The following is a 7,661-nucleotide window of genomic DNA, read 5'->3' on the forward strand; positions in this document are numbered from 1 at the left end:
AGAAGGGGGAAAGAACACAAATTAGGGAAATGCCAGCCTAGCTGATATACAGCAAGGACTCTTTGTGCTCTAATATCATTTGAGTAGCTATAAACACTTGAACTGAATCTAAAGTACTGACAAAGTGGGCTTTAGCAATATCATTGACTTGGTTAGCATATTGATTAATGTGATGTAACTCTTTCTAAGAGTACTTGCCATATGGGAGGCAAAGAAATAGATTGAGTGCCATTTCATAGCAAATGACCCTTTTTAAAACCATTCTTATTGTCTACTTGTCATCAAGTGGAGAAAAGCAGGTAGAACTGAGACTTGTTCTTGCCCTACAAGAAGACAAGACACACAGGCACAGATCACCACTTTTGAAACTCAAATTGCAGGAAAGGCTTTAGTGCTGATGACACTGTCCACTAAAGCTAGAATGCCATGAGTATGCAGGAAATGCACTGAAGATAAGGATAATTTTATTATATGCCCATACTAAGTCCTCATAGAACTGGAAACAGACTTTTAGATGAGGAAGTCATATACTTTTTATTAATAATAATTTCAGTTCTAAGTCATAGAAAAATTTATTGCTGTTAAGTGCAGGGTAATCACAAAAAAGGACAAAAACTTTCAACCCTGGAGACAAGATTCAAAGAAATGGGAGCTTAAGTTGAAGAGCTACTAAAATCTTTAGAGAGAATGTTTAAGCTGATATCATTGAAAATCTTCACTTAATACAAAGGTCCAGAAATAATGTCTAATTAAGAAATGAAAAAGAACAATATTTCTGCAATTTCAAATGATTTTGAAAAGGTGATAGGAATACTTAGATTGGAATAGGAAATGATACTTTTTTTAGTTTGATGTCAGAAATTTAATGAATAACTCAACAAAATAGAGTAATTAAAAATGTTTGGAATTGACCATAGCCATCATGAAAAAATGCATTCTTCTGAAACACAATACAGAGAGTATATAAATATCTCAAGATCTGCACATGGAAGCACATGTAGAAAACATATTTTTATCGTAAAAAGTAACCAGAGGTGCTCACTTCAGCAGCACATATACTAAAATTGTAACGATACAGAGAAGATTAGCATGGCTGCTGAGCAAAGATGACACAATGACAAAAAAGATGACACAAATTCATGAAGTGTTCCATATTTTTAGGGGCAGCCAGGTGGCTCAGCGAGTAAGAGCACTTCCTCCAGTGTCAGGATGACCTGGGGATCAAATCTGGGCTCAGATACTTAGCACCCACCCAGAAATAACTGGCCATGTGACCTTTAGCAAGTTCCTTAACCCTGATTGCTTTAAAAAAAAAAAAAGTAACAAGAGGAAAAAATATAGGACGATAAAAGAAGACATGCAAGATTAACCATCAAATATCACAATTGACATGGAGATATGACTGAGCAATTCTAGAGATCTGAAGACAGACAATGTATGATTAAATATTATCTAGCTAACATATACTTTGAAATTTGAACTTCATATTATCTAATTAAAATCAATACAACATATGCTGATAAGATTGCATATCACAAACAACTGTGTATCAGATATTCTAGAATCCCTTAATCAGCAATTATAAACAAAAATCCAAAGGTTAAGATGATAAATTGAATAAATACAGAAAATGGAATATAATGTTAAAAGCATAATCAATTGAAAAAAAAATTGTTACAAGGGCCTGAGATGTAAGTCTTATTCTGCCAGTAGCCTCCCCAAACATAGTTACACGGCAAAATGAGACAGTTATTTATATAATCTCTCCTACCATTGGGGTGATGATGTAGGATTTCTATCCCTATCCCTTCTCCTAAGTACAAATATTGGGAATACAATAACAAAAGTGAACAGTTCCATTCTGCCTTCAAGGAAATTAGATTACATATGCAAAAATAATTCTATCAATTTTTCTTTTTTGTTTGAGGAGCCCTAAAAATTGGTGGAATTAGGAAAGTCATCAGGAAAAGAAGGAAAACTATTGAACTTTATCTTTAAGGAAAGGGGAGGTGGTTCTAATAAGCAGTTGTAGTGATGAAGTATCTTTCTCCATGCTTAGCATTGAAAGAGAAAAAATGATGGAATGTTAAAAAGAGAAAAAAAGGGAATTTGGCTAGGATAGAGAATGTATAGAGCAGTGTTTAACAAAGTCTGAAGGGTAGATTGAAATCAAATTGTCAAAGATTTTTAATGACAAACAAAGGAGGATATTTTTGTTTCTATATATGTTTGTTTCTGTAAATGGAGTCATTTGAGTTTATTGAATATGGAGTTGACATTGTCACATCTATATTTTAGGGGGAAATCTTTAGAAAACTATGGAGGGCTAATTAGAGGAAGAGAAAAAAAACTTGAGGCAATGACACTGTTTAAGAGGCTCTTACAATACTAGTGAGGAGTGATTTGGATTTGAACTGGGGTACTGACACTGGGAGTAGAGAGAAGAGGACAGATGCAAAGATGTATATGTACAACAATAAGATTTGATAATTGATTGGACATGTGAGGTGACAGATAGTAAACTGTTGACATTGGAACCAATATTACCAACATAAGTAACTAGAAGGATTGTGGTGTCTTCAAGAGTAATAGTGGAGTCTAGAAGAAGAGTAGGTTTCAAGGAAATATAAATTTGAGAGGGGAGAGGGACAGAGACAAGACGGCATAGAAAAAGTAGGAAATTGCTTGAACAGGTCTCCCAATTACCTCCAGTACCTGTAAAAATTAATCTAAACAAATTTTAGTGCTAAAGAACCCACAGAATGACAGAGTGAAATACCTTTCCAGCTGAAGGCAGCCTGTCAAGCCAAAAGGAAGGGTCTGCCACAGTGGGCAGGGAGTGGCATGCTGTCCCTTGTAGTCTGCTCTGGCACAGACCAGCAGCACAACCAGGCCAGAGCACATCTCAGGGGACTGAATCACTGGCAGCTTTGGCATTTTCCAAAATTCTCAACCCAAAAATGCAAACGACAAAGTAAAAGGTCAGCGGGGAAACCCTGTTGGACTTGGGTGAGAGAAGAGTGCAGTCCGGCTCCCTGCTACTGGGGCATTGGAGGTGGTGGCAACTGTTGTAGTGGTGATACTGCTTTCAGAGCTCCAGGCCCACAAATGGTGGGGGGACCAAGCAGCTTATCAGAGGGCAACTGCAGGGATCTCTTTGTTGAGGCAGAATTCTCTTGCTTTGCCCTACTTGCATCTAGGTTGCAGTCTTGGATGGCTGGCCTGTGGTGAGGAAGAGTGATGGAGTGGCAGAGTTGTGACAGCTGTGAAGAGGAATTCCTCTTCACAGTTAGAAGGCAGGTGCCTAGGAGTAGCTCTAATGACAGCTGTGCCAAACCCCAGAAATTTAGGACACAACACTCTCCACTCTGGAAGCAGAGTTCTATCATGGCAAAAAGCTCAAAAGTCAAGTAATTGGCCTGCAAGATGAGCAAACAGAGGAAGTGAAATAAAACTATAGAACTGTTTTTTGTTCACAAATAGGATCAAAACATAGAACCAGAACAAGACAGCAAAGTCAAAACTCCTGCCAAAAGCCTCCAACAAAAATATTAACTGGTCACAGGCCATGGAGGATCTTAAAAAGGATTTTGAAAATCAGCTAAGAGATGTAGAGGAAAAATTGGGAAGAGAAATGAGAATAATACAAGAAAATCATGAAAAACAAGTCAACAGCTTGCTAAAGGAGACCCCCAAAAACCACTAAAGAAAATAATTCCTCAAAAATAGACTAACTCAGGGGTGGCTAGGTGGTACAGTGAATAGAGCACCAGCCCTGGAGTCAGGAGGACCTGTATTCAAATCCAGCCTCAGACACTTAACACAAAAACTATTCGTGTGACCTTGGACAAGTCAGCCTCAATTGCTCTCCAAAAAAAGGCAAAAAAATAGACTAACTCAAATGACAAAAGAGGTGCAAAAAAAAAATGAGGGAAAAAAATGCCTTAAAAATCAGAATTGGCCAGATGGAAAAGGAGCTTCAAAAGCTCCATGAAAAAGATAATTCCTTCAAAATTAGAATGGAGAAAATGGAAGCTAATTACTTTATGAGAAATCAAGATACTATAAAACAGATTCAAGCAAATGAAAAAATTTGAAAGCAATGTGAAATATCTCATTGGAATAACCACTGACCTGGAAAATAGATGTAAGAGAGATAATTTAAAAATTATTGAGCTACCTGAAAGATATGATGAAAAAAAGAGCCTAGATATTTTATCTTTCAAGAAATTATCAATTCAAATTGCCCTGATATTCTACTACCAGAGGACATAATAGAAATTGAAAGAATTCACCAATCATGTATTGAAAAAGATCCCAAAAATAAAACTCCTAGGAATATTATAGCCAAATTCCAGAGTTCCCAGGTCAAGGAGAAAATATTACCAGTAATCAGGAAGAAACAATTTGAGTATTGTGGAAACACAATCAGGATAACAGAAGAACAAACAGTTTCTACGTTAAGGATCAGAGGACATGGAATATGATATTCCAGAGGTGAAATGAGGTAGAATTTAAACCAAGAATCACCTACCTAGAATAACTGAGTATAATAATTCAGGAAAAATATGGAAATTCAATGAAATAGAGGACTTTCAAGTATTTTTGATGAAAAGACCAGAACTGAACAGAAAATTTGATTTCTGAATACACAAGACAAGAGAATCATGAAAAGGTAAACAGGATAGAGGAATTGTAAGTAACTTATTAAAGTTGAACTACTTACATTTCTAAATGGAAAGATATTTGTAACTCATGAGACTTTTCTCAGTATCAGGATAGTGTAAGGATTATGGGATTTAAAGATCTCCCATGCCCCATGGACGTGCTGACATAGCAGAGCAAGAGAAAGTGAAAAGCCGAGCTAATGGTCCTGCGGTTGGCAGTTGGTGGCAGTTGCCTTTTTTTTTTTTTTTTGAGTTAGGACTCCTGCTGAGGACTGCCAGGGGCCGGAGCTGCTGGGAGCACTCTTCCAGGACGCTGGGTGGTTGCTGTGAGTGGGGAGAGGAGGACCTTTGCCTGAGTTAGCCTGTTCTGTTTTAAAGGCTTGAAAATGTGGGTGCTTTCTACTTTATCTACCTGTGCCAATATCATAACTACTCTGATGGCTTTCACTTTCTGGTTTTGGGACTCGGTCTTTTGGTATCTTAATAAATTTTCTAGTTTATTTCCCCAAATGGCAAACCTGATGTATTTTGTGATGGATAATTATATCAGCATATTTGTAATCTCTATAGGCATTGTGAATATGGCATTGCTGATACAGATAGTTGAAACAAATATACATGCACACATACACACATTTATGTACTCACATATATACATGTATAGGTTCGTTTATGTGTCTATATATGTGTGTGTGTGTGTGTTTATGTATATGTGTGTGCAAGTATACATCGACAGAGGGCACAGGATGAGTTGAATGTGAAGGGATGATATCCAAAAAAATAAAGTTAAAAGGTGAGAGAGGATATATTGGGAAGAGAAAGGGGGAGATAGAATAGGATAAAATATCTCACATAAAGGAGGCAGGAGAAAGCTGTCACAATGGAGGGGAGAAGTAGGAATGTGAAAGGGAATGAGTCAACCTAACTCTCATTGGATTTGGTTTAAGCAGGAAAAACATACACACTTAATTGTGTATTTATGCTGCAGTAAAATAGGGGGTAAGGGGATAAGAGGAGGGGTGATAGAAGGTAGGGCAGATTGGGGAAAAAAAGGTAGTTAGAAGCAAGCGCTTTTGAAAAGGGACAGGGTCAAAGGAGAAAATAGAATAAATAGGGGATGGGATAGAATGGAGGGAAATATAGTTAGTTTTTCACAATATAGCTACTATGCAAAATCTTTTGCATAACTACACATTTATAACCTATATTGAATTGTTTGTCTTCCCAATGGGAATGGGTGAGAAAGGAGAGAATCTGGAACTCGAGGTTTTAAAAATAAATGTTAAAAAATTGTTTTTATATGCAAATTGGAAATAAGATATATAGACAATGGGGTATAGAAATCTATGTTTCCCTACAAGAATGTAAGGGGGAAGCAGATAAGGGAAAGCAAATGTGGGGTGTAGGAGAGGCCAGACTAGGGAAAGTGGTAATCCATATGCTTGCCATCTTAGGGTGGGAAGTAGGGGAGAGATGGGGGAGAAAATCTGGAAGTCAAAATGTTGTGGAAATGGATGTTGAAGATTAAAAATAAATAAATTCTGGAATAGAAAAAAAGAAATATGAATTTGATTTTGGACAAGTTGATTTTGAGATACCTTCAGTATACCTAGTTTGAAACCTCCATTAAGCTGTTGGTCATGTGAGACTAGCATTTAGGAAAGAAATTGGGTATAAGTAGGTAGATCAAGGAGTACGCTGCACAAGGATAATCTCCTCTTTCCACCAACTGACAAAATTTTTGTCCTGAAATTCCTCAATTTTTTGTGGGGTTTTCCTTTGAATTTTTCTTGTGTTCCCTTTTATTGCAATAATTTTGTATATATTTAATTATAAGACCCACTGTGTTTTGCAAATAAGCTAGTGACTTAGATATTCTACAGAGATTCTTTAGATCCTGGGTAGTTAAGAGCAGGCAAAAATGTTACAACTTAAAATTACTTTATATAAGCATGTGTGTTTGTACAGAGAATGGCAGGGGTGCAAGGATGCCAAAAATTCAAGGTTTATCTCTAATCCATTGACTGTTGTACTACCCCAAAAGCTTATTGTAATATAAACCCAAGTGTCCAATTTCTTGATTCTGGTCTCAGTCTGCTTCTCCTTTAGGTTCCACATCTTCCCAAAGGAATTCCCATTTTGATTTTAAAAACATTTAGTAAGAATATGCATGAGAACTCCAGTGATGTTAGAATAAACTCCAGTGGATCATTGAAAGTATAGACAGAAAGGTTTATACAAACTTTTCAGCATGCCTGATGCCTGGCAGTCCTTTATTAATGACACTGTCAAACTTTGTATTGTGCTCAGATTGGCGAAGGGAAGCTCCGTGCTCACCGAATGTAATTCAGGAACCAATAAAAGTTGATTACATACATATGAGGCTTCTGGGCCAGGGGTAGGATTGTTGGATGGCTTACAAAGAAAGTGTCATGTTTCATCTTCTGTGTAGGGTTTATGGGATGCCTGCATGAAGCCACAGACATTTACAGAGTCCCTTTCACTAAACATCATGTAAACAGAATCATGTTTTTATTCAAAAGTACATCAGCAAGATCATAGTTCAGAAGGAGGGCTCATTTTCAGCATCTTGTCTCTTGTTCCAATGGCAGATTGTTGTCAGAAATTAAGTGAGTAATTAATAGGCACCAGAGGTCATCTTTAACTACTTTCAATGAAGAAACGTACTTTATATTCAATGATTGGTGTCTAGTCAAGTGGGGGGGGGTGGACATAAGGGAAGGATCCCATGCAAGAAATTAACTATTTCACCAAGAACCATTAGGCACATAACATTCAATTTACTCATCAGCATTAGATTATTAGTTGGTAAGGGCATGGCCTTCCACCGTGAATGGAAGCAACTAGGTAGTAAACCTATTTTCCTAAGAGAGCTTTGCCCAGAGCAGTAATACCCAAGAATTATTCTAACTAGCACTGAAATGCAGCCACCTCTGGGTAAATACATGGCAGCTGTTCAACAGCTATACGACA

General features: G+C 37.1%; 1 non-coding gene across 1 annotated transcript; it reads left to right on the top strand.

The window, feature by feature from the left end:
* The first annotated feature begins 1,034 nt into the window (after positions 1-1,034).
* Positions 1,035-1,141, top strand: LOC138173894 (U6 spliceosomal RNA). The gene has a single exon (XR_011171566.1). It is a non-coding gene; the product is annotated as a U6 spliceosomal RNA (small nuclear RNA).
* The last annotated feature ends 6,520 nt before the right edge of the window (positions 1,142-7,661 follow it).

Source organism: Petaurus breviceps, unplaced genomic scaffold, assembly GCF_028583685.1.
Source record: "Petaurus breviceps papuanus isolate PSGF00001 unplaced genomic scaffold, PetGlider_PUasm1.0 66, whole genome shotgun sequence".
Classification (NCBI taxonomy): Eukaryota; Metazoa; Chordata; class Mammalia; order Diprotodontia; family Petauridae; genus Petaurus; species Petaurus breviceps.